Source organism: Mustela erminea, chromosome 5 (assembly GCF_009829155.1).
Source record: "Mustela erminea isolate mMusErm1 chromosome 5, mMusErm1.Pri, whole genome shotgun sequence".
In the NCBI taxonomy this organism is placed as follows: Eukaryota; Metazoa; Chordata; class Mammalia; order Carnivora; family Mustelidae; genus Mustela; species Mustela erminea.
In genome coordinates, this window is record NC_045618.1 from 90,612,340 (window position 1) to 90,637,372 (window position 25,033).

Genomic DNA, 25,033 nt, shown 5'->3' on the forward strand with positions numbered 1-25,033 from the left:
TGATCAAGAAATTCCGTGTTGACTCAGTAAAGGTTACACTGGGATGGGGGTTAGAGCTATTATTAGGCTAGGTACTGAATTTTGGTTCACTGATGTGGGGTCCTAACATAAATGACCTTATTTGTGGCCTGTGGTTTTCTTTTTAATAGCTTTTAAAGATTTCAATTATTTTCAGTGGGACTGATGATTCTGTTAAAGTTGGTATTTCTGATGTGGTTTTCACATAATTTAAACAATCAAAATTATCACTTCTAAAGAATTGAATAAGACAATTGTATATATAACATTTGAAAAATAAAATAGTCTAAGCCATTACCAAGCTATTATTTCATTTGAAGCTGACATATGAAAGAGTTAATAAGGAAAATAAGTGTCATTGTTCAGTAGAAATACCCATATGCACTTTATATTTCACATATATTGAAATTACCTTTGGAATATTTAAATCACAATAGCAGTCAAATAATGTCTGCTGTTTGAGCTAATATTTTTAATATTATTCTAGCCTATCTTGCCAATAATGAACATCCAATTTTAAGTATGACTAGTTTAGAAATAATATGTCATATCAAACCCATATACCTATATAAAGTACGGGCTTTCTCTTGCAATCAGGTCTTAGATCTCTACAATAAACTCTATTGTTTCCACAAAGATACATACATTTGCAAGCTTATTTATAGTAAATTTTTCCTCATCATAGTTATAATTCTATTCCAAAGCATGTTTCATCAAAAAGGAGAGGGTTTACCAGAATAAATAAAAGTCCTTTGAATTTCAGCTTTGTTGTTTCCATACCACAATTTCTTTAAAAAAAAAAAAAATACCTTTGGGTATTTAGTAATTCCCTGATAGTTTCATCATGTATTCATCTCAGTTAAAGAATAATTACAAAGTAAATCAAACTGTGGTGGGACAACAACCAAGATGAATGCTAAAATGCGATTTCCTGAGCTTTATGTCAATTCTCATTAGAATAACACACACTACAGACATGGAATTCTATGTAAAAATTGTTTAGCAAGGCATTAATGAAATTTCTGTTCTAGAATATATGTTGGTGTAATTGCAAATCAGCTTTAGCGTAAGATATAAACCATATTTTTCATTAGTGAGTTGCATGTATTGAAATGGTTGGCCCTTATGTAAACCATTTTTTCTTCAATAAACTGATTTGTTTAAAAAATAATTATAAGTTTAGTATAATGTTAATTCCAATTGGTTTGGAATACTAGGGAAAATGAAATGTCAGTTTAAAAAATCATAATTAAGGGTGCATGGGTGGCTTTGAGTGCCCAACTCTTGGTTTTGGCTCTGGTCATGATCTCAGGGTCCTAAGACTAAGCCCCACATTTATCTCCAAGCTCAGTGCAGAGTCTGCTTGAGATTCTTTCCCCCTCCCTCTCCCTCCTCCTTCTGCTCTCTCTTTTTCTCTCTCTTTCTCTCTCAAATAAATAAATAAAATCTTTAAAAAAAATTCTTAACCCAAATTGTACTTTAATACTATTTAAAACCTTTTTTCAGAGCTATTTCTGGAGAAATATAAAAAAATTCTTGATCCGTCTTGACAATTTAAAAAACTTACTGCACACTTTTTATTGGATTTCACGTGAAATCAGACGAAATTCCAAATTATAAAAATTATGAACGAGGAACATACTGATTCTTTCGTGAAATGGAATAAGAAATAAAAAAAAATTGAAAATGGTATAGCTCAAAATAGATGCATCAAAACTAGGCTAATTTATATCTCTCTTTTTTTTATTACTTGGTTTTCTTTATTCAATTTTTATTTATTTATTTATTTTTAAGTTTTTTATTTCTTATAAACATATATTTTTATCCCCAGAGGTACAGGTCTGTGAATCACTAGGTTTACACACTTCACAGCACTCACCAAAGCACACACCCTCCCCAATGTCCATAATCCCACCCCCTTCTCCCAACCCTCCTCCCCCCAGCAACCCTCAGTTTGTTTTGTGAGATTAAGAGTCACTTATGGTTTGTCTCCCTCCCAATTTATATCTCTTTTATCTAACTTTTTTTCTTTGATTGGAGAGGAGTGAAGGAAGAAAAATAGTAGTGCAAAGTTTGAGAATTAGATTTTTTTCTGTTGATGCCAGCACAAGGATTTAGTCAACAGTGGGGAAAGAGGTACCCATTTTGCTGAAACTCTCCTGCAGAGATTATGCACCAAATATCCCATAAATTCCCACTGTAGCAACAGCGGTGGCAGCTCCTTTTAATCATCTCTTCACTTGTTATATTAAGAGTTCTGATGCACCCCCAGGTGCTTTTGTATCTGAGTCTGCCCTTAAATGTTGTTTAAACTGATTTATTCTACATAATGTTATTGATGGACAGGGGCCCATAAAGATTTCATTGAACTTAAAATTGGACCTGAGTGTTTCCCAATGGGGATAATCCTTTATGCCTGTGAAATTTTAATAACCTAATAAAAATTGCTTGTCATTTTTTCCAGTGAAATTTCTTTCTAGTTTTAAATATTAAATATTTCTTCCTAGCTTCTGCTAGTAAATAATACCAGTCACTGATACTTTGTTGCATTTGGATCTCCTGATTCCATAATACAAGACAATAGTACTGTATATTTATTTTGGTAAAAATTAAACAGTAGAACTATTTGAGCTCTTAAGTAGAAATTAGCTAATTTCCCTATGGATTTCCAGTTTAGAACATTTACATATTGTATTAATGAGAGAAACCACTCTGAAATCATGTATGCAATACGAAATCACTACAGATTCATGAACAACAGTCAGCTAGGTATTCAGTGTGGTCTATTAAATATTCAAATTAATTAATTTTGTTAAGAAATGTCACCAGTCACAAATAACAATATGTCAGTCAGGTGTCCTGGCAAGAAAAATAATTTAACCTCATTGGTTCAAATGAACTGATTTTTTAAAAGTTGTTACTTAAATTGCAATTAGTTAACATACAGTGTAATATTAGTTTCAGGTGTAGAATTTAGTGATTCAGTGCTTATGTACAATATCCGTTGTTCATCACAAGTGCCCTCCTTAATTCTTATCAACTTTAACCCATCTTCCTACCTACCTCCCCTCTGCTTATCATCGGCTTGTTCTCTATAGTTAGGATCTGTTTTATGGTTTCCTATCTTTTACCCTATGATCATCTTTTTTTCTTAAATTCTGCCTATGAGTGAAATCATATAGTATTTGTCTTTCTCTGACTGACTTATTTTGCTTAGCATGCTACTCTATCCATGTCACTGCAAGTGGCAGGACTTCATTCTTTTGGATGGTTCTTCCTTATTCATTCAGCTGTTGATAGACATTTGGGCTCTTTCCTTAATTTGGTTATTGTTGATAATGCTGCTTATAGCATTGGGGTGCATGTGTCTCTTTGAATCAGTATTTTTGTGTCCTTTGGATAAATACCTAGTACTGTGATTGTTCGATCATAAGATAGTTCTATTTTTAACTTTTTGAGGAACCTCCATACTGTTTTCCAGAGTGGCCACACTGGTTTGCATTCCCACCAACAGTGTAGGAGGGTTCCCCTTTCTCCACATCCTCACCAACACCCGTTGTTTCTTGAGTTGTTAATTTTAGCCGGTCTGACTGGTGTAAGGTGATATCTCATCTTAGCTCAAATGAAATAATTTTTTTTATAAAGGGGCTACTTAGACACAATGATTAAAGAACAAACAAGGGATGCTAATGTACCCAGAGACCAGCAACAACAGGAAACTCTTACTTTCACAGCTGAAGGGTCAAGGGAAGACCATTTATCTTGAGTGCCAGGTGAGAGCTGTAGCTTAGATAGGTTGGGGAGGAGGGGAATGGGGGCTGTTTGTCTGGAGCTGTGATCTTGAGGGCCGCAGTGAAGATAATGGCAAGAGGCACTGAAACAGGGAGTGGGAAAGAAACATCCTGCTTGATCTCTGCTTGTGTTTCTCTCCTGCCTAATCCAACCAAAGCCAGCAAGAGAGAGGATCTGGGTGATACCTGCAAGAGGCTTAGCCTTTAGGGACACAGCAGAGGAGGAGAAAGCAGAGAGGGAGAGGAGGCAAACAAAACAGAACGGGAACATCCCATGACAAGGTTAGGGGAAAACAAAAAGAACTCCCACAGCCCACTGGGCTGTGCTGTCAAATGTTAGCTCTTTGCCCTATTTCCTTCAGGGTTTACCACGAGCATTTTTGTATTTCTAGTCACCTTATGCTCCCCGGGGGCTTTCCTTTCAGCACTTCCCTCAAGTGCCATATCTTGTTTTTCCACCTTCAATCACTCTTAGAAGGCAAATGTAGACTTGTGGCGAGAAGAAGGAGGAGCAGGAGTGAGAGTGAGAAGGGGATGATGAGGTGGAGGAGGGGAGGGAAAAGACAGAAAGAACAAATTATGTGAATCCCTTCCTAACGCGGCTCATGCTTACTATTCCTGTTTTTAAATATACTATTGATTCCACATTTGTGAGTAGAGAAGAATGAAATATCCAAGTAGATTTTCAGAAAGGCTTCAATTATTTTTTCTTTTTCTCATTTTTCAAACTCCTTTTTTTTACCTTTACTGCTGAACACTAACCTGACTGAGTAAAGATTAAAAGTTTCATAGGCTTTCCTGTAACATTCCTTAGATCTTGTAATGTCTGTAGGCATCTAATCTCAAGGGAGAAGTCTGAAGCAAGCTTTATTTCTTTGGAGAATAACCTGTTATATTTTTAGATAAATTTTAAGATTTTTCCTTTCTTTGAATTTAATAATTTCATCAAGGCTAAATTCAATCTTTTCAACTCTTTCTTTGTTACTTTTTTTTTTTTTTTCCCACAGTGTATCTTTTCAGTTTCAGATGTTCTGGCGTCTCTGTGTGTGTGTGTGTGTGTGTGTGTGTGTGTGTGTGTGTGTGTGTATGATGTTTTTCTAACAGATAATAAATATATTTTGTTTCTTTTTTCTTCCTTCAAAAATAGTAAACATACATATTTGATCTTTGTTGATATTTTTCCATATGTGTCTTCTTCTCTAAATCATGCTTATATTTCATCTCTTTTTGCATTCTGTTACTTGTTTGATACATCACTGTTGCTCACAATGGTGAGAGGTTACCTAAAAGGAGCTATTACTGAGTGAGAAGGTTTGAGTTTGTGAAAACCTGTGTTCTGGGGTCTGTCAGGACAAAGGATTTATGAAAATGTCCTCCCCAAACCAAAACAGACTAACAAGCATAAAAAACCTTGCAGATGTGAAGTCCTCACAGACAATCTTAAAAGGATGAGAAAGTGACTCAAAAGAACCCATAAAAATACCCAGGAAAGAAAGATCAGGCTTTAACCTGTGCCAAAGTCAAAAAGGAGCAAAGCCAAATTCATCAAGTAAGAAATTTTAGGTCTCTCCTACCTCTTTGTTCTAACCTATATATTCTTTGCTCCAAGCCTGAAGGTCTCAGACAATTTAATATGAATGACACCATTCTGATCACTTGAAGAGCCCTTGCACTGTTCTGCTTTTAGGTAATTTAAATTTTTACTATAGTGAGTACTTAAAATATCCTTTCTCATGAAATCATTAAGACTCCAAACAATTTAAAATTAAGTCCTCTCCTTAATATCACAATTAAACATGTATTCTGAATTTTACATCAAGGTTGCTTACATCAAAATTGCTAGATTTTCCCTATTTTTCATTATTCACAAAAGCTAGCCTATAGTACTGCGAATTAGGCTAATTATTGTGTCTAGTGCTCTGAACAGTTCTTCCTGGTCTCTTAAAAACACAAATTTCTTTCTATAAACCAGATCTACGTACTCAACTCTTATCTATCTTCAATTAATAATAGATCTGACTGCTTTATAATTATAGTTGATATTTACATAATGTTTACTCTATGCCAGGGACTCTTGTGTGTTCCTTATATTTAATTTTTATAACAGTCTTACGGGACAGGATCTAGCTGTAGTTGCATTTTATATATGATAATTCGAGGCACAGACATTTTTATGATTAAATCCTGACAATACACCTCATAAGAAATACTCCCAGGATTCAGGCTCAGATAGTCTGACCCCAAAATTGTCCTTCAACTAATATATTATTCCTCTTTAAAGCACGGGAGTAATAGAAAGTGAGGTCAATGAACAATACACATTAAAATCACCTGTAGTCCTTCCTAAAATGTTTATTCCTGGGTTCATTTGCTTCCCTATATGTTTAATAACCATTTAAAAAGAAAGTACAGGTGATTCTAAGAGACCTTACCATTTCAAAACCATTGAAATTATAGCTATTATTTTGTGTATTTTCTTTGGGCATAAATTCAAAACAGAGTAGATGATATCCTTGATTTTCAAACTATTTGTAACACTCTAATTTGCTTTGCTTTGTGATAATTTTTATGCTAATTGAGATGATTTCTGTTTTCACAAATCCTATTGAGTATTCTTATATTTTATCTACATATTCCACAAGTAGTCAAACAATTAACATATTATCTGAGGAAACTAAATATGTCTCCGAGGGAATGAAAACTGGTACAGCCACTGTGGGAAACAGTATGAAGTTTCCTCAAAAAATTAAAAGTAGAGCTACCCTATGATCTGAGAATTGCACTACTGGGTGTTTACCCCCGAAATAAAAAAACATTAATTCAAAGATATATATATGCACCCCTGTGTTTATTGCAGCATTACTTAACAATAGCCAAACTATGGAAGCAGCCCAAGTGTCCATCCATAGATGAATAGATAAAGAAAAGGTGGCATATGTATACAATGTAATATTATTATAAAAAAGAATGAAATCTTGCCATTTGTAACAACATAGATAGAACTAGAGAGTGTAACCCGAGGTGAAATAAGTCAGAGAAAGACAAATATCATTGTGATCTCATTCATATGTAGAATTCAAGAAACAAAACAAAAGAGCAAAGGAAAATAAGAGAGAGGATAAGACAAAACAAGAAACAGACTCTTAACAAAATGATGGCTACCAGGGAAGTGGGTGAGGGGATGGGGGAGATAGGGGATGGAGATTAAAGAAACACTTATCATGATGAAAAAAATGAAATGAAATGAAATGAAAAAAATAAAAAGTAAGTAATAGGAAACAAAATAAAACAAAAAAAAATCTTTGACTACAACTTAAAAAACAACAACAACCTATCAATGGCTGAGAGTAACAAAGTTTTATTTATTTAAAATCAAATTATTTCTTTCCGCTATGCCTTTCTTAACATGTTAACTTTGATGTTCATAGTTTTCATTTCATGTATTTGAGATGGCAACTGGACCTTAAGACTCATAACTGCATTCCATGCAGGAGAAATGGAAAGAAATGTATTTCATTAAAAATTTTTAAATAAAAAATTTTAAATTTTTTATTTTTTATAAACATATATTTTTATCCCCAGGGGTACAGGTCTGTGAATCACCAGGTTTACACAAATAAAAAATTTTAAATAAAAAATTAAAAGTGGACTCTTCTCCCAAGGACTCCCAACTGCTTCATACTGTCCTAAACTCTCTTATATGGACATCTTTTGTTGGTTGGCAGCTGGTAGAGGAATTGTGTTTAGGTGTTTACCCAACCAACAAATAGTGAAGGCCAAAGTCAACCCCTATATCTATGCATTGACTATATTAATTTTTCCCCTGTACACACAACGTACCATCTCCTTGATTCTATCATTCAGTTACTGTACCTGGCTTAAAACTGAATCTCTCCATCATATGAGGATGTTAATTCTTATGATCTGGTAACCTGCTACCTGAAATGCAATTTGTCTTCAACTCACTCACATAGTATACAGTGATACCAAAGGAAGAGGAAACAAGCACTTTTTTTTTCCCTAAGGAGACAAAGGGAGACCCTGAAGTAATCACTCATCTGTGAGGAAACCTTGCTCTTTTTAGTCAATATGAAAGTCCTGGTTTTGTTTTTGGAAGAATCTTACTATGCTTTTTTATACCTCATTATCACTTCTGAGCAGAGCCCATGGGGAAGGATATTTTTCTTGAAGGCTAAATAGATTTAACAGCTAATTTTAAGATGGTGGAATTTGGGGTCTTCTAAATTGCTGTAGGGATTGAGTAATTAGAGGTTGTTGTAGGCCATATTTCAGGTTTTATATTGGCAAGAGTTCCCTCAAAACTTGTAAAGATAACCAATTAGCTTCCAGTCTCGAAACACAGGATCATACATCAACACAGTATCTAAGTCTGAAGATCATAATATTTCATTTCCTGGGCTCTGTGTTCTGCCTGTCTGTTACCCTGTAGTTTACTGGCTACTGCCTTGACCTCACCATTCCATTTTTCCACTATAAACAATAGTTTTGTGGTTACTTTCCATCATTTCATTTGGAAGAACAACCTTAGTGGATGGTACTTTAAAATGTGTAGGGTTCCTTGGGACGCCTGGGTGGCTCAGTGGGTTAAAGCCTCTGCCGTTGGCTCAGGTTATGGTCCCCGGGGTCCTGGGATCGAGCCCTGCATTGGGCTCTCTGTGAAGCAGGGAGCCTGCTTCCCTTCCTCTCTCTGCCTACTTGTGATGTCTGTCTGTCAAATAAATAAAATCTAAAAAAAAAAAAAAATTGTGGGGTTCCAGTTGTATATACTTTAAAGCTGCTGCTTGACATTTTCAACTTCTGATAGAATCAGTAAGTACAGAGGTGGGTGGTTTTTTTCAACCTCGAAGCTCTGTGCTAGGGCACTGTCCGAAAAGTTTGATATCAGGCTGTTAAGAAGAAAGTGACTCTCTTAACAAAACTGATTGTATTCCCTGCCGTCTTCCCTGGAAGTCAGGTTAATTCTGGTTTCAGTTCATTCATCTCTTCTCACGTTACTGACAACTGCACAAAATCATCAAAAGCCTAGTAACACCGTAAATTTTTGCTCAGTTTCTTGCTGTTTTTATACTACTTCCTCTAAATTGTGGTGTCACTGAGTATATGGTCTGCGCCCCCATGAACAGAGCAAGTGATCCTTGACCAACTATTCTGCTATCACGTAACAGGGAGCTGAGTAACTTTCCAACCTGCAATGGGTCGGTACTCATCTCCCAGTGATTATCAACAGAGCAAACCAGTATCATTCATTTGCCTTATTGTCCAGTACTTATTGAACACTTTCTATAGTTTGGGAACGTTTCCACCTTATCTCCCCAGGGTAGAAATTAGAGTATTTGTTTCCTCATGCTTCTTTACGGTGTGGGCACTAGCAGGTGATGGAGACTGTAGGTATGAAAAGGCAAAAATGGTGCTGAAACAGGGCGCCTGGGTGACTCAGTCAGTTAAGTATCTACCTTTGGCTCAGTCATGATCCCAGAGTCCTGGGATCCAGCCCTGCATCATCGGGCTCCCTGATCAGCGGGGAGCCAGCTGTTCCTTCTCCCTCTGCCCCTCCCCTGCTCATGCTCTCTCTTTTTCTTTCTCTCTCTCTCTCTCTCTCTCTCAAATAAATAAAATCTTTAAAAAATGGTGCTGAAGGAAGGTGGAAACAGAATTCTGTAACTATGAATGGTTGCAAGATTGCATCCATGATGTGCGGTGGCTTTGCTTCCAGCAACAGCAGGTGCTGAAGATTATGTTCATGGCAGGAATATAGACACTTCCTGGCTGCTGCATTCACAGTGGCAAAGGTGTTGGTATCTTGTGCCAATTATGCAAAATAGATTAAGGCATGATTTCTAGAAACCTAGTGTCAAGCATGTTTCTCCAGCCCTCCCAATATTCCAGTATGCTAACTCCCTTCCTCTTATTGTACTCCCTTTCAACCTTTTTTTCTTCTGTTTGCTTCAAATTTAGGACACTAACAGATAGAAGGACATTACATTTTAATGAGATACCTACTTGGAAGCACCAAACGTAACTAAATAAGAATATAAATGTGAGTGTGTATTTATAAGATGATTTAAGAAAGTGTATGAGTTTGTGTTTGTATATACGCTGTGTGTTTATCTCATTCGACTTATGTTGTAAATGCCACTTAATTTGTTTCATAATATCCACACAGAGATATACCTGTGTATACACATTCTATGCACAAACACACACACACACACACAACATAAAGAAGTAATTTTAAACTTGAAACTAAATACTCCTAGGCAAATTGATTAAAGGAATGGAGACACTTTTTCTTCATTCAGATGGAGCATCTTCTTCAGGGCACCTAAGTGGCTCAGTCACTTAGTGGCTGGCTTTTGATTTCGGCTCAGGTCATGATCTCAGGGTCCTGGAATGAAGCCCATACCTCAGACTCTGTGCTCAGTGGGGAACCTGCTTCTCCCTCTCCCTTATCCCCTCTCCCTCCTTGTGCTTTCTCTCTCTCTCTCTCAAATAAATAAAATCTTAAAATATAAAAGATGGACACCTTGTTCAAAATAAAGGTAAATTTTTGCCCAATCAAAATGACCCTTATTTTCATGCCCTTTTATGCTTGAAATATACTTTATAAGCCATAAAACTTCCCTATGACCTAGATTTATGTTGAAGCAAAACATAACTAAGAATGAAAATTATTGATTAAAGATGTTTTAAAAGAATTGATACAAATAAAATTCCCTTTTTTTTAAAAGATTTTATTTATTTATTTTACAGACAGAGATCACAATTAAGCAGAGAGGCAGGCAGAGGGAGAGGAAGGGAAGCAGGCTCCCTGCTCAGCAGAGAGCCCGATGCGGGGCTCGATCCCAGGATCCTGGATCATGACCTGAGCCGAGGGCAGAGGCTTTAACCCACTGAGCGACCCAGGCGCCCCCAAATAAAATTCTTTCACACACACACACACAGACGCATACACAGACATGCTCATGAGTGGGGGAAGAGGCAGAGGGAGAGAAAGATTCCTCAAGTAGACTCCCCAACAATCGCAGAGCCCAGTGCAAGGCTCACCGGACTCCATTCTAGGATCCCAAGATCATGACCTGAGACAAAATCTAGAGTCTGCCGCCCAACCAACTGAGCCACCCAGGTGCCCTAATACAAATAAAAATTCTTAGTAAATTGTTCATTTTAAATAGCTCAGCCTTGGGACGCCTGGATGGCTTAGTCAGTTAAGCCGCTGGCTACAGCTCAGGTCATGATCCCAGAGTCCTGGGATCGACTTCCCCATCGGGCTCCTTATCCAGCAGGGAGCCTGCTTGTCTCTCTGCCTCTGCCTGCCACTCTGCCTATTTGTGCTCTCTCTCTGACAAATAAATAAATAAAATTTAAAAAAAAAATAGCTGAGCCCTATTCATCAGTGTTCTTATTTTTTTTTAAAGAGAGCAGAGTAGTTAAATAAAGATATAGACACACATGTATGTATATATATTTTATATATATATATATACACGTGTGTGTATATATATATATATTTAATCATGAAGCCTTGTGTGTGTATATATGAATTAACTAAAACACTCTATGTTTGTGTGTGTGTGTTTGTGTGTGTGTGTGTGTGTGTGTGTGTGTGTAAATTAGAGGAATATGGAGACTTCTGGGAAATCTTTCACATAATTATCATAAATTATATATTATGTAGCTGCTTGTCAGAATTGTTCCAATTCACTATTTACCCAGCTGATAAGAGAGTCAAGAAGAAAGCACATGTATCTATAGGTATGTCATAAGAATATACAGAAATTATAAGATTATTTCTTTTTTCAAAATGAATTAAATAAATATTACAAATATATTATTTTTAAACATTAAGGTCACACAATCTCTGTAATTATATATTCCTTTTTCTTTAATGAGATTGTTTCCTATTGTCTACAGATTTCCCTCATATAAATATTAAAAATTTCTACATATATGAACTTATTAATATAACCAATTAAGAATATTTTAAAATGCTGTATTAGCTACTTTGTTAATGCTTTTCACTCTTACAGGTGATAAATATCTCCACTTGGATGTTTCTGGCATCTAACCATCAGTAAGTTAAAAAATGACCTCAATATGTTTTCTATCCTGGCTTCCACTGATTTTCCATATTTTGGCTAATAAGTTTATCATTTATATTGTCATTTAAGCCAGATGCCTGGAGATTATCTCCTATTTCGTCCTTTTCCTGATATTTCATATTTTCTTGGTGAAGATTTAATGAGATTCAAGGGTGTTTAGGAAGATTCCATTTAATTTATTTCAATAGATACTGAACACTCGAGGGCAGTGTATCTGCATTGTTCCTCTTTGTACTCACCAATGGGATCTATACAACCAAGCAATAAATGTTAGTATTAAATTTCAATATTTTTCAGGAAAAATAAAATTTGCTTGTCTATATATATAGTGCACACAAAACATTTACCCATATAGACTTGTTATTTTGTTCATTGATGTATAATGCTCTTCATTTAGAGGTCCTAATCCAACTCATATACTTTTTTTTAGGTAGATATAAGTATGATATGCTCTCTTTATTAATTGAATCAGTAAGTTTGAGCTCCTTCAATTCAGTGGCTTAGAACATTGTTATGATGTCATGAATTAGGTCTTAAAGTACTGGAGTTTTCTAAAACGATGCTAGAGGAAAATTGAATAGCACTTGATTCTTTTTGATTTCATTGTTAAAAAAAATGTTTATGTTCATAATCTACCAAACCTATGGCCAAATATAATTTGATCCTTTTGACGGTTTCTGTTTTTATATGTTTTAAATTCAACCAATGTAATTCATTAGATTGTTTTTGCTTACATCTGAAAATAGTGGTAGTATATAGGCAATTTTCAAGTTAAGTTCATTTTGAACTGAAAGAAACAATGTTAAACAAAATTATACTTATCTAAAGCACATGACAGCTATTAAAACCATTCTACTGTCTAGGAAAAAAAAAACATTGAATTTCTTATAAATATTAAATGGATTTGAAAAATACTCACCAGTAGGAGGAACAAATTATTTTTTAAAAAAGCTGTAACATTAAAGTAGCATTGTATTTATCATATTTTAGTTTATTGCAGGGCTAAAAAGAAGGGTAAAACAACTTAAGGACTGCCTTAGTGTTAATTAAGAAACATGAATATTTATCATCTGTATAAAATAACTTCTAAGATGTTTGAAATGTGTTTAAAGCTATTATTTTTTTTAAAAATCTGAACTTTGCCTGTGTTTCCAGATTTGGGAATATCCAGAACAGAATTTGTCTTTGATACAGGCTTACTTTCTACCAGCTGAAAATTCATATTTAGGATATTTGATTTTCATACACATAGGAAATGTCTTTTCAGACACTCCTTCCCAAAGTGTCATTCTTGGCAAGGAATTGAATGGGATTTGAATTAGTCAACTAATTTAAAATGCAGTCATAAAAGAAGGAGAATATTAATAATAGCTTAGCAGATAGTTATCTTCTCTATTGTTCTCAAGAATATAAAAAACTGCACTGGTTCTAGGATTGCTTGCCATTTAATGCATTACATATTCTGAAAGTATAATGTTAAATTTAGTCATAATGTTAAATCAGAATACTGTGTTAAGGATTTGTATGGGTTTTGGGCTGCTATTACATCTAATTTGGTTAGTTTACCCAGAAATGTTGAATTCCACTTTGCTAATCATCTCTCCTACCCTCCAGAATCTCAAGGGAGGACACTGCGGGGTCAGGGGAGCTAAGACGCCAGCATAGTAGGAGGACCCAAGTCTTGCTCCTCCCTTGAATACAGCTGGGTAACTATTGAATCATTCTGAACACTTAAGCAATCACCCTGACAACTGATAGAGCAAACTACACAAAGAAGCTGAGAAGAGGCTACTTCGAGAAGGTAGGAAATGTGAAGATGTAGTTTGGGGGAGAAACAGATCGTGGGTGCTGTGGTGGGAAAGTGAGCTCTGGTTGCAGAGAAAGGCAAAAGAGAGTGGAGAAAACGGAGACAAGCACACACTTCCCCAAAGCCATTAGCTGGGGAAATGAGAGGGGCTGATTTTTGTGGGGCTCAAAGACTAGAGTTTCAGGGGTCCCCAGGCTTGGCTAAAAAGAGACCCCGAGTAGAGGCAGGCAAATAACCTCGAAGACTGTGTGATCTGAGGATCACATAAGTGACAGAGGGAGAGAATCTTTATTCTATTTGGAGCACATCTGTAAGAGGCGGCATTGTCCCTCTGGGGACAAAACAAAAGGTGGGCATCATTTCCCTCCTCCACCCCCTCAGCATAGGCACAGAGACCTCTGCTGAGGACAGCTAACTGGGCACTGGCTATTTTGCCTGCTGGCTTCAGAACCCATGTCCTTGAACTCTGGTACTACTGCCCTTCTGGATCAAACCCCGAATCAGTCCCAGCATGGTGAGATGCTTTCCTAGAGGACCAGGACAGGTCTCCACCACCCCAGGTCCCAGAAGTTTGGGATTTTGAAAGTCAGCAGCCTAGCTAAGATAGAGCCCAGGTTGCTCTGCATTGCTTCAGGCAGGCAAGCAATCCAGAGATAGACGGTGTGAAAACTGTGATCTGAAAAGTGTCTGTGATGCATGAAGGGGAAATTGTTCTCTCGCTGAGAATCCTTCCTTGAGAGGAGCAGGCACAGACTCCACTCTCCAGGGACAAAGGAGTCAGCTGGTGCCATTCCCTCCCCTCATCCTCAGCATAAACCAACTTCAGGAAACAGCACAGTGCTAGCAGTGACTAAATGGCTTTCACCAAATCCTGTCCCACTCTGCTCTGCTGGTACTGTTTTTTCTAGGGCAAGTGTGCCTAACAACACCAAGCAGGCCTCACACGCAGGAAATCAACACAAAGCCTGCATGTATCACGTGTACTTATCATAGAGTTCTGCAAAGCCTCAGTTCTAGTAGAAATAGCATCAGTTCTCTTAGTAAGCAGACTAGAGCATACCTAGGTAAACCTGTCACACTCTGGCCAAGGTCCAGACAGTCCCCACTGCAGGCAAGGAGAGACCACAGAGGACTCACCTGAAGGATTGAGCAGTCATAACACAGCAGCAGAGTGCAGACAGCATATACCAGAAATGCTTCCTGAAGCACCAAGCCCTAAGCAGTATATGACCTCTTCTTCATAAAGCCATTACTCTCAGGAGCAGGAAACAACAGGGTTTCTTAACACAGGGAGGAAGATAGAAACCTAGACAAAATGCCGAGACAGAGAAATTCATCCTTAAAAAAAAAAAAAAAAGGTCACTGTCAGGGATCTAATCAAAACAGATATAATATGCCTGATCCCGAATTTACAGCAATTATCATAAGATTACTAACTGGGCTTGAGAATAACACAGAAAACATAAGGAATACCCTTACCATAGACATAAAAGAGGTTAAAGCCAATCAAGCCAAAATTTAAAAAAAAAAAAAGAGTAAAAACAATTATTCAAAACTGACTAAATATAACGGCTATAAGGATGGAAGAGGTAGAGGAATGAATAAGTGATATAGAAGATAGAATTACAGAAAATAATGAAGCTCATCAAAAGAGAGAAAGAAAAACCCTGAAGTATGAAAGTGGACTAGGAAACTCAGTAACTACATCAAACATAATAACATTCCTATCCTAAGAGTTGCAGAAGAAGAGACTGAAAAGGGAGACAGAAGGTTTATTTGAGAAAATTATAACTGAAAACTTCCCTGATCTGGGGAATGAAACAGATATCCAAATCCAGGAGGCACAGAGAGCTTCACTGAGAAGTGTTTATCCACTCACTGTGGATCTCTGAAGTTGCAAATAAATTTTCCCAACTCTTCAGGAATTTTACATATAATTTAAAATTTTATTTCCTAACTCTTAACATTCATTTTTCCCTTTTGTAGTTTCTATTTTCTATACTGGTAAATAGAATTGAATGTAAAAATTGCTCTTATCAAAATATACTGAAAATTATTGGGTATAATGGAAGAAAGGCAGTTCTCAGTTCCTAAGAAGAAACTTGTGAGAGTTGAATTGGTTTCCATAAATAACTTGGAAGAATGATACACAACTAATGAATTGTTGAACACTACATCAATAACTAATGATGTACTACTATATGTGGGCTAACTGAACATAATAAAAAAAAATCTGGAAAATGTTTTCTTATTTTCTTGTTCTGTCTTTGTTGTACTTAGTGTTTGTATTTCCAGTTGATTAGAGACTTGAAAGAGGAGGCCAAAGAATACAGCTGAGTGGCTAACTGTAGTTTAATAACAGAGTGTATTATGTACAATATTAGATACTTTATCTGTGCAACAAAATAATATTTTTCTCCCCTTCAAAGCTTTGTAAAGTCAGCCATACACAAAGAAAATTTAAAAAGAAAATTGAGGGACGCCTGGGTGGCTCAGTTGATTGGACGACTGCCTTCGGCTCAGGTCATGATCCCGGAGTCCTGGGATCGGGTCCCGCATCGGGCTCCCAGCTCCATGTGGAGTCTGCTTCTCTCTGACCTTCTCCTTGCTCATGCTCTCTCTCACTGTCTCTCTCTCAAATAAATAAATAAAATCTTTAAAAAAAAATAAAAATAAATAAAAAGAAAATGAAAAAGAAAATTGAGGGGCGCCTGGGTGGCTCAGTGGGTTAAAGCTTCTGCCTTTGGCTCAGGTCATGGTCTCAGGGTCCTGGGATCGAGTCCCGCATCGGGCTCTCTGCTCAGCGGGGAGCCTGCTTCCTCCTCTCTCTCTGCCTGCCTCTCTGCCTACTTGTGATCTCTCTCTGTCAAATAAATAAATAAAATCTTTAAAAAAAAAAAAGAAAGAAAAGTGAAACACATATTTTATTATGATTATGTGTCACATTACAAGACAATGCTGGGTGGAAAAAGGGAGACCCTGAGTACCTTGACCACATCACTTGGATTTTACCTACTGCAACATGGAACTGGAGCTATGGTAGATAAGGAATGGTGATCATTTGTCTTTCCTAAGGAGATATCAGGTATCCCAAGGGACTGGAGACTGAGAAAAGAGGAACACCTGTTTTCTTGGACACATCTGTCTTGTGGGGCTTCTATCATATGGAGTGGGAGAATGAGAAAGAGGCCATGGGTTGTGGCTTAAGTACTATAGATGCTTGATATTCTTACTAAGATTAAGTATATTTTCTGAATAAATATTTCTTAATTTGCTCCAGGTCCTTCGGAAAATTTCCACAGGTTTTAACATTTTTAATAACTGAAAATTTCTTAAAACATTTCACTAATTAGGATATATTCACTGAGGAATGTTTTAGGAGTGCTCCTTATATTGCAATTATAGAAGTCATCTTTATCCTCTGCTTTATTTTGTTTCTATTTATATTTCTTTTTGGATAATTTCTATTGAATGATATTCAAATTTACTATTTCTTTCCCTGGCTGGGTTGAAATCTTAGAAGATCCTGTTGGAACATTCTTCATTTTTATATTTGTATTTTTTTACTTTTTTGGTATTTATGGTACATTATTTCTTAGAGTTTCCATTTCTCTGCTGAAATCACTCATTTTTGCATGCATTTCACTTTTTCCATTAGAGGCAACTTAATTTTAGATACCTTAACTTCCCTTTGTCATATTTGAGTCTGATTTTTGCTTTGTCTTTTGGGTCTCATTTTTTTATATGCTTTATATATATATATTTTAAATGTCAGACATCTAGTATAGGACAGGAGAGACTGAGATAAGTGTTTTTATGTGTGGATATGGCACACTTTTCTATTAGACCTTAGGGCAGGGGATTGAATTAAACTAGTTGAATCAGGGTTCTGCTATTGTTGTAATTTACCTCCGTAAACCACACACTTCAGGTTCCTCCAATGACATGTTAAAAAAAAAAAAAAAAAAAAAGTGAAGCCTAAAGCCAGCAGAATAAAGGAATAATAAAGTTTAGAGCAGAAATAAATGATATACAATTGTGAGTTGATTCGTAAGATTTTTTCCCCCTAAGAGTATACTCTGCTTTTAGCTTCTATCTTTGTACTGTGAAATGCACCTAATGTATATTGGATGTCTGATTAATATTTTATGAGAAGGAAAGAAGAAAGAGAGAGAGAAAAATTATTCTTCTATACATTGGGTTTGAAAAAATTGTCAATGTTATAACAACGGAAACTTAGGAAATAACTGGTTTTTTCTTCCCCCCTATCTTTTTCCCTTTTCTTCTTTTTTTTTTTTTTTCCCCTTACCTCTGAGCTGGTAACAGGATAGACATCTCAGATTAAAAATTGGTAGATTCCTTTCCTATTTACATCTCTAAACTTAGAGGCTTTCTTGGTCTCCAGTATAATTCAATTGAAATATTCCCAAATTTGAAAAGTTATAAAATATAAAAAAATAGTGCAAATACGCACGCTCTCTCAGGTTTCCTACTTTTTAACATTCATCACATACATCTTATCATTCCTGTCAAAGTATTGGTATGCAAATATCTATCTATCTATCCATCTACTTATCTATATACATACATACAAAATATTTTTCTGAAAAACTTAAGCTGCAGGTATGGTGACAAATTACTGGGTACTGTTTAAGTGTATTGGTAAAATTCTGTTATCGATCCCAGGGATGTTAAAATGTTGCTGAGAATTCTAATTGACTTTGTAGGTTCAGCATCCAATTCAAAATCATGCATTGCATTTAGTTGACATACCTCTTTAGTATTCTTCAGTCTGGAACACTTCCTAAGTTGTCCTTTGTCTTTTAGTACTATGGCATTTTTTACTCAAACAGGCACTTAATTTGTAGGATGTCCCTTGACCCAAAGGTTCATCTGATCATTATTTGATTCAGTATACACATCATATTTTTTAATTTCTTATTTTTTATTAACACATAATGTATTATTAGCCACAGGAGTACAAGTCTGTGAATCATCAGGCTTACATACTTCACAGCACTTACCACAGCACACATCTTGCCCAATGTCCCTAACTCCACCACCCTCTCCCTACCCCTATCCCCCAGCAACCCTCAGTTGGTTTTGTGAGATTAAGAGTCTTTTATGGTTTGTCTCCCTTCCAATCCCATCTTGTTTCATTTATTTCTTACGTACTCCCCAAGCCCCCCAATTTGCCCCTCAAATTCCTTATCAGGGAGGTCATATGATAATTATCTTTCTCTTATTGACTTATTTTGCTCAACATAATACCCTCTAGTTATATCCATGTCATTGCAAATGACAAGATTTCATTTCTTTTGATCGCTGCATAGTATTCCATTGTATATGTATATATATCACATCTTCTTTATCCATTCATCTGTTGATGGACATCTAGGTTCTTTCCATAGTTTGGCTATTGTGGACATTGCTGCTGCTATAACATTACAGCTATAAAAATTCGGGAGCACGTGCCCCTTTGGATTACTACATTTGTATCGTTAGGGTAAATACCCAGTAGTGCAATTGCTGGGTCATAGGGTAGCTCTAATTTCAACTTTTTGAGGAAACTCCATGCTGTTTTCCAGAGTGGTTGCACCAGCTTGCATGTTCACCAACAGTGTAGGAGGGTTCCCCTTTCTCTGCATCCTCTCCAACTTCTGTAGTTTCCTGACTTACTAATTTTAGCCATTCTGACTGCTGTGAGGTGGTATTTCATCATGTTTTGATTTGTATTTCCTTGATGCCGAGTGATGTGGAGCATTTTTTCATGTTCCTGATGGCCATCTGGATGTCTTCTTTGCAGAAATGTCTATTCATGTCCTCTGCCCCTTTCTTGACTAGATTATTTGTTCTTTGGATGTTGAGTTTGATAAGTTCTTTATAGATTTTGGATACTATCCATTTATCTTTTATGTCACTTGCAAATATCTTCTCTTGTTCTGTCAGTTGTCTTTTGGTTTTGTTGACTCTTTCCTTTGCTGTGAAAAAGCTTTTGATCTTGATGAAGTCCCAATTGTTCATTTTTGCCCTTGCTTCCCTTGCCTTTGGCGATGATTCTAGGAAGAAGTTGCTGCAGCTGAGGTCAAAGAGGTTGCTGCCTGTGTTCTCCTCAAAGATTTTGATGGATTTCTGTCTCATGTTGAGGTCCTTCATCCATTTTGAGTCTATTTTTGTGTGTGTTGAAAGGAAATGTCCAGTTTCATTCTTCTGCATGTGGCTGTCCAATTTCCCCAACACCATTTGTCAAAGAGACTGTCTTTTTTCCATTGGACATTCTTATCTGCTTTGTCAAAGTTGAGTTGACCATAGAGTTGAGGGTCCATTTCTGGGCTCTCTATTCCATTCCATTGATCTATGTGACTGTTTTTGTGCCAGTACCACACTGTGTTGATGATGACAGCTTTGTAATAGAGCTTGAAGTCTGGAATTGTGATGCCACCAACTTTGGCTTTCTTTTTCAACATTCCTCTGGCTATTTGAGGTCTTTTCTGGTTCCATATAAATTTTAGGATTATTTGTTCCATTTTTTGGGGAAAAAAATGGATGGTATTTTGATAGGGATTGCATTAAATGTGTATATTGCTTTAGGTAGGATTGACATTTTCACCATATTTGTTCTTCCAATCCATGAGCATGGAACATTTTTCCGTTTCTTTGTGTCTTCAATTTCTCTCATGAGTACTTTATAGTTTTCTGAGTACAGATTTTTTGCCTCTTTGGTTAGGTGTATTTGTAGGTATCTTAGGGTTTTGTGTGCAATTGTAAATGGGATTTACCCATTAATTTCTCTTTCTGTCTTGTTGGTGTATAGAAATGCAACTGATTTATGTGCATTGATTTTATATCCTGACACTCTACTGAAATCCTGTACAAGTTCTAGCAGATTTGGAGGGGAGTTTTTGGGTTTTCCACATAAAACATCTTATCATCTGCAAAGAGTGATAGTTTGACTTCTTCTTTACCGATTTAGATACATTTAATTTCGTTTTGTTCTCTGATTGCTGAGGCTAGGACTTCTAGTAATATGTTTAATAGCAGTGGTGATAATGGCCATCCCTGCTGTGTCCCTTACCTTCGCAGAAAAGCTCTCAGTTTTTCTCCATTGAGAATGATATTCACTTTGGGATTTTCATAGATGGCTTTGATGATATTGAGGATGTACCATCTGTCCCTACACTTTGAAGAGTTTTAATCAAGAAAGGATGCTATACTTTGTTGAATGCTTTTTTAGCATCTATTGAGAGTACCATATAGTTATTGTTCTTTTTTTTAATTAATGTATTGTATCATATTGATCAATTTGCAGATGTTGAATCAATATTGCAGCCTTGGAATAAATCCCACTTTGTTGTGATGAATAATCCTTTTAATGTACTGTTGCATCCTATTGGCTAGTATTTTGGTGACAATTTTTGCACCTGTGTTCATCAAGGATATTGGTCTGTAATCCTCTTTTTTGATGAGGTCTTTGTCTGGTTTTGGGATCAGGGTAATGTTGGCTTCATAAAATGAGTTTGGGAAAATGAGTTTGGAAGTTTTCCTTCCATTTCTATTTTTTGGAACAGTTTCAGGAGAATAGGAATAGCTCTTCTTTAAATGCTTGGTAGAATTCCCCTGGGAAGCAGTCTGGCCCTGGGCTCTTGTTTGTTGGGAGATTTTTGATGACTGCTTCAATCTCCTTACTGCGTATGGGTTTGTTATGTTTTCTATTTCTTCCTGGATCAGTTTTGGTAGTTTATACATTCTAGAAATGCATCCATTTCTTCCAGATTGTCAAATTTGCTGGCATGTAGTTGATCATAATATGTTCTTATAATTGTTTTTATTTCTTTGGAGTTGGTCGTGATTTCTCCTCTTTTATTCATGATTTTACTAATTTGGGTCCTTTCTCTTTTCTTTTTGATAAGTCTGGACAGGGGTTTATCAATCTTACTAATTCTTCCAAAGAACCAGCTCCTAGTTTTGTTGATTTGTTCTACTGGGCTTTTTTGTTTTGTTTTGTTTTCATTTCTATTTCATTGATTTCTGTTCTGATCTTTATGATTTCTCTTCTCCTGCTGGGTTTAGGCTTTCTTTGCTGTTCTTTCTCCAGCTTCTTTAGCTATAGGGTTAGATTGTGTATTTGAGACCATTCTTGTTTCTTGAGAAAGGTTTGTATCACTATATACTTTCCTCTCAGGATTGCCTTCACTGTGTCCCACAGATTTTGAACTGTTGTTTTTTCATTGTCATTTGTTTCCATGAATTTTTTTTCAATTCTTCTTTAATTTCCTGGTTGACCCATTCATTCTTTAGTAGGATGCTCTTTAGCCTTCATGTATTGGGATTCTTTCCAACTTTCCTCTTGTGATTGAGTTCTAGCTTCAGAGCATTGTGGTCTGAAAATATGCAGGGATTGATCCCAATCTTTTGGTAGTGGTTGAGACCTGATTTGTGACCCAGGATGTGATCTATTTTCGAGAATGTTCCATGTTCACTAGAGAAGAATGTGTATTCTATTGCTTTGGGATGGAATGTTCTGAATATATCTGTGATGTCCATCTGGTTCAGTGTGTCCTTTAAGGCCTTTATTTCCTTGTTCATCTTTTGCTTGGGTGATCTGTCCATTTCAGTGGGTGGGTGTTAAAGTCCCCTACTATTATTGTATTACTGTCGATGTGTTTCTTTGATTTTGTTATTAGTTGGTTTATATAGTTGGCTGCTCCTATGTTAGGGGCATAGATATTTAAAATTATTAGATCTTCTTGTTGGACAGACCATTTGACAATGAAATATGATCCTTCCTCATCTCTTATTCTAGTCTTTAGCTTACAATCTAGTTTATCTGATATAAGGATTGGCACCCCAGCTTTCTTTTGATGTCCATTAGCATGGTAAATTGTTTTCTACCTCCTCACTTTAAATCTGTAGGTGTCGGGGCACCTGGGTGGCTCAGTGGGTTAAGCCACTGCCTTCGGCTCAGGTCATGATCTCAGGGTCCTGGGATCGAGTCCCACATCGGGCTCTCTGCTCAGCAGGGAGCCTGCTTCCCTCTCTCTCTCTCTCTGCCTGCCTCTTCATCTACTTGTGATTTCTCTCTGTCAAATAAATAAATAAAACTTTTAAAAAAAATCTGTAGGTGTCTTTGGGTCTAAAATGAATTTCTTATAGACAGTATATTAGTAGGTTTTGTTTCTTCATCCATTCTGAAATCCTGTGTCTTTTGATTGGGGCACTTAGCCCATTACATTCTGGGTAACTATTGAAAAATATGAAGTTAGTGCCATTCTTTTGCCTGTAAGGTGACTGCTACTGTATATTGTCTCTCTTCCTTTCTGATCTACTATTTTTAGGTTCTCTCTTTGCTTAGAGAACCCCTTTCAATATTTCCTATAGGGCTGGTTTGGTGTTTGCAAATATCTTTTAGTTTTTGTTTGTCCTGGAAGCTTTTTATCTCTCCTTCTCTTTTCAATGACAGCCTAGCTGGGTATAGTATTCTTGGCTGTATGTTTTTCTCATTTAGTGCTCTGAATATATCATGCCAGTTCTTTCTGGCCTGCCAGGTCTCTATGGATAAGTTTGCTGCCAATCTAATATTTTTACCATTGTATGTTATAGACTTCTTGTCCCAGGATATTTTCAGGCTTTTCTCTTTGTCACTAAGACTTGTATTTTTTTACTATTAGATGATGATGTGTGGACCTATTCTTACTGATTTTGAAGGGATTTTGATACTTGTTCCCTTTGCCATATTAGGGAAATTCTCTACAATAATTCACTCCAATATACCTTCTTTCCCCCTCTTTCTTTCTTCTTCTTCTGGAATCCTAATTATTCTAATATTGTTTCATCTTATAGTATCACTTATCTCTCAAATTCTCCCCTTGTGTTCCAGTAGTTGTCTCTCTTTTGCTCAGCTTCTTTATTCTCTGTCATTTGGTCTTCTATATTACTAATTCTCTCTTCTGCTTCATTTATCATAACAGTAAAAGTCTCCATTTTTTATTGCACCACATTAATAGCTTTTTAAAAAATTTCAGCTTGGTTAGATTTTAGTTCTCCTATTTCTCCCAAAAGGGCTTTTATTTCTCCAGAAGTGGTTTCTCTAATATCTTTCATGCCTTTTTTGAGGCTCGCTAGCACCTTGAGAATCATCATCCTGAACTCTAGATCTGTCATATTACCAATGTCCATATTGATTAGGTCACTAGCCTTCAGTACTGCCTTTTGTTCTTTTTTTTTTTTTTTTTGGTGGTGAGTTTTTCAGGCTTGTAATTTTATCCAGATAAGAATATGTGAATGAGAGAATAAAAATACTAGAAGGGTGGCTAAGACCCCAGAAAAATGTACATTAACCAAATTAAACGAGACCCCAAATCAGGGGGAGAAGAAAGGGGTAAGTTGGGGGAAAAAATTATTTTAATTAAAATATATATATATATATGTGTGTGTGTGTGTGTGTGTGTGTGTGTGTGTGTGTGTGTTAGACTGGTGAGTAGAACAGAGCCACCCACTTGGTTTGGGGTTTATTTTGGTCTTTTAGAAGAAACTACCTCACAAAATTTTATTTTTTTAATTTTTTTTTAACCTCACAAAATTTTAAAGGAAGAAAACATATATATACAATAATAAGCATAAACATGATGAAGGGATGGAATATGAATGTAAAGATAAAAATTAAAAAAATTCTAAAAATGGAATTGATAATATATGTTGGTTGGGAAAAGAAAGAAAATGAAAATGGAGAGAATATGATCAGGACGGAGACTAGAACAAAGCCTTGTGCTACATTTAGGGTATATTATGATCTATTAGAAGAAGTTGTATCCCAAAATTTTTTAGAAGGAAAAAACCCTATATGTTTACAAAAAATAAAGTTTGATCCAATGAAGGATAAAATATGACTATAATAATGAAGGTTTAAAAAGGCTTGTATATTTTTAGAAAGGTATTGTTAAGATAAACTAATTTTTAAATGTTAAAAGAGGAAAGAGAAAAAGTAAAAAATTAAAATATGAAAAAACTAAAATTAAATTTTAAAAAATTAATAATTTTGCAAGGTTAAGGAATTATGGGGAGAAAGCCATGAATTCCATGCTTGCTTTCCCCTTCTCTGGAATACTGCTGTTCGTGATCAGTGAACTTGACCTTGGCTGGATGTTCTTGCTGCTCTTCTGGCGGAGGGTCCTGTTGTGATTCTCAAATGTCTTTGCCCGAGGTGAATTTGCCCTGACCTTTTCAGGCGCCAGGCTAAGTAATCTGTTCAAGTTTACTCTTGGGAACTTTTGTTCCCCGAATGCTTTCTGTAGAGCTCT

The 25,033-nt window shown here is 36.1% G+C and overlaps 1 long non-coding RNA gene across 2 annotated transcripts in view; it reads right to left on the reverse strand.

Moving 5' to 3' along the window:
- Positions 1-12,983: 12,983 nt before the first annotated feature.
- Positions 12,984-25,033, reverse strand: part of LOC116591319 — a 159,532-nt gene continuing 147,482 nt past the window's right edge. For both annotated transcript variants that reach the window (XR_004285951.1, XR_004285950.1), the window contains one exon: positions 12,984-15,074. This is a non-coding gene — a long non-coding RNA (uncharacterized LOC116591319). The remainder of the gene's footprint in view (positions 15,075-25,033) is intronic.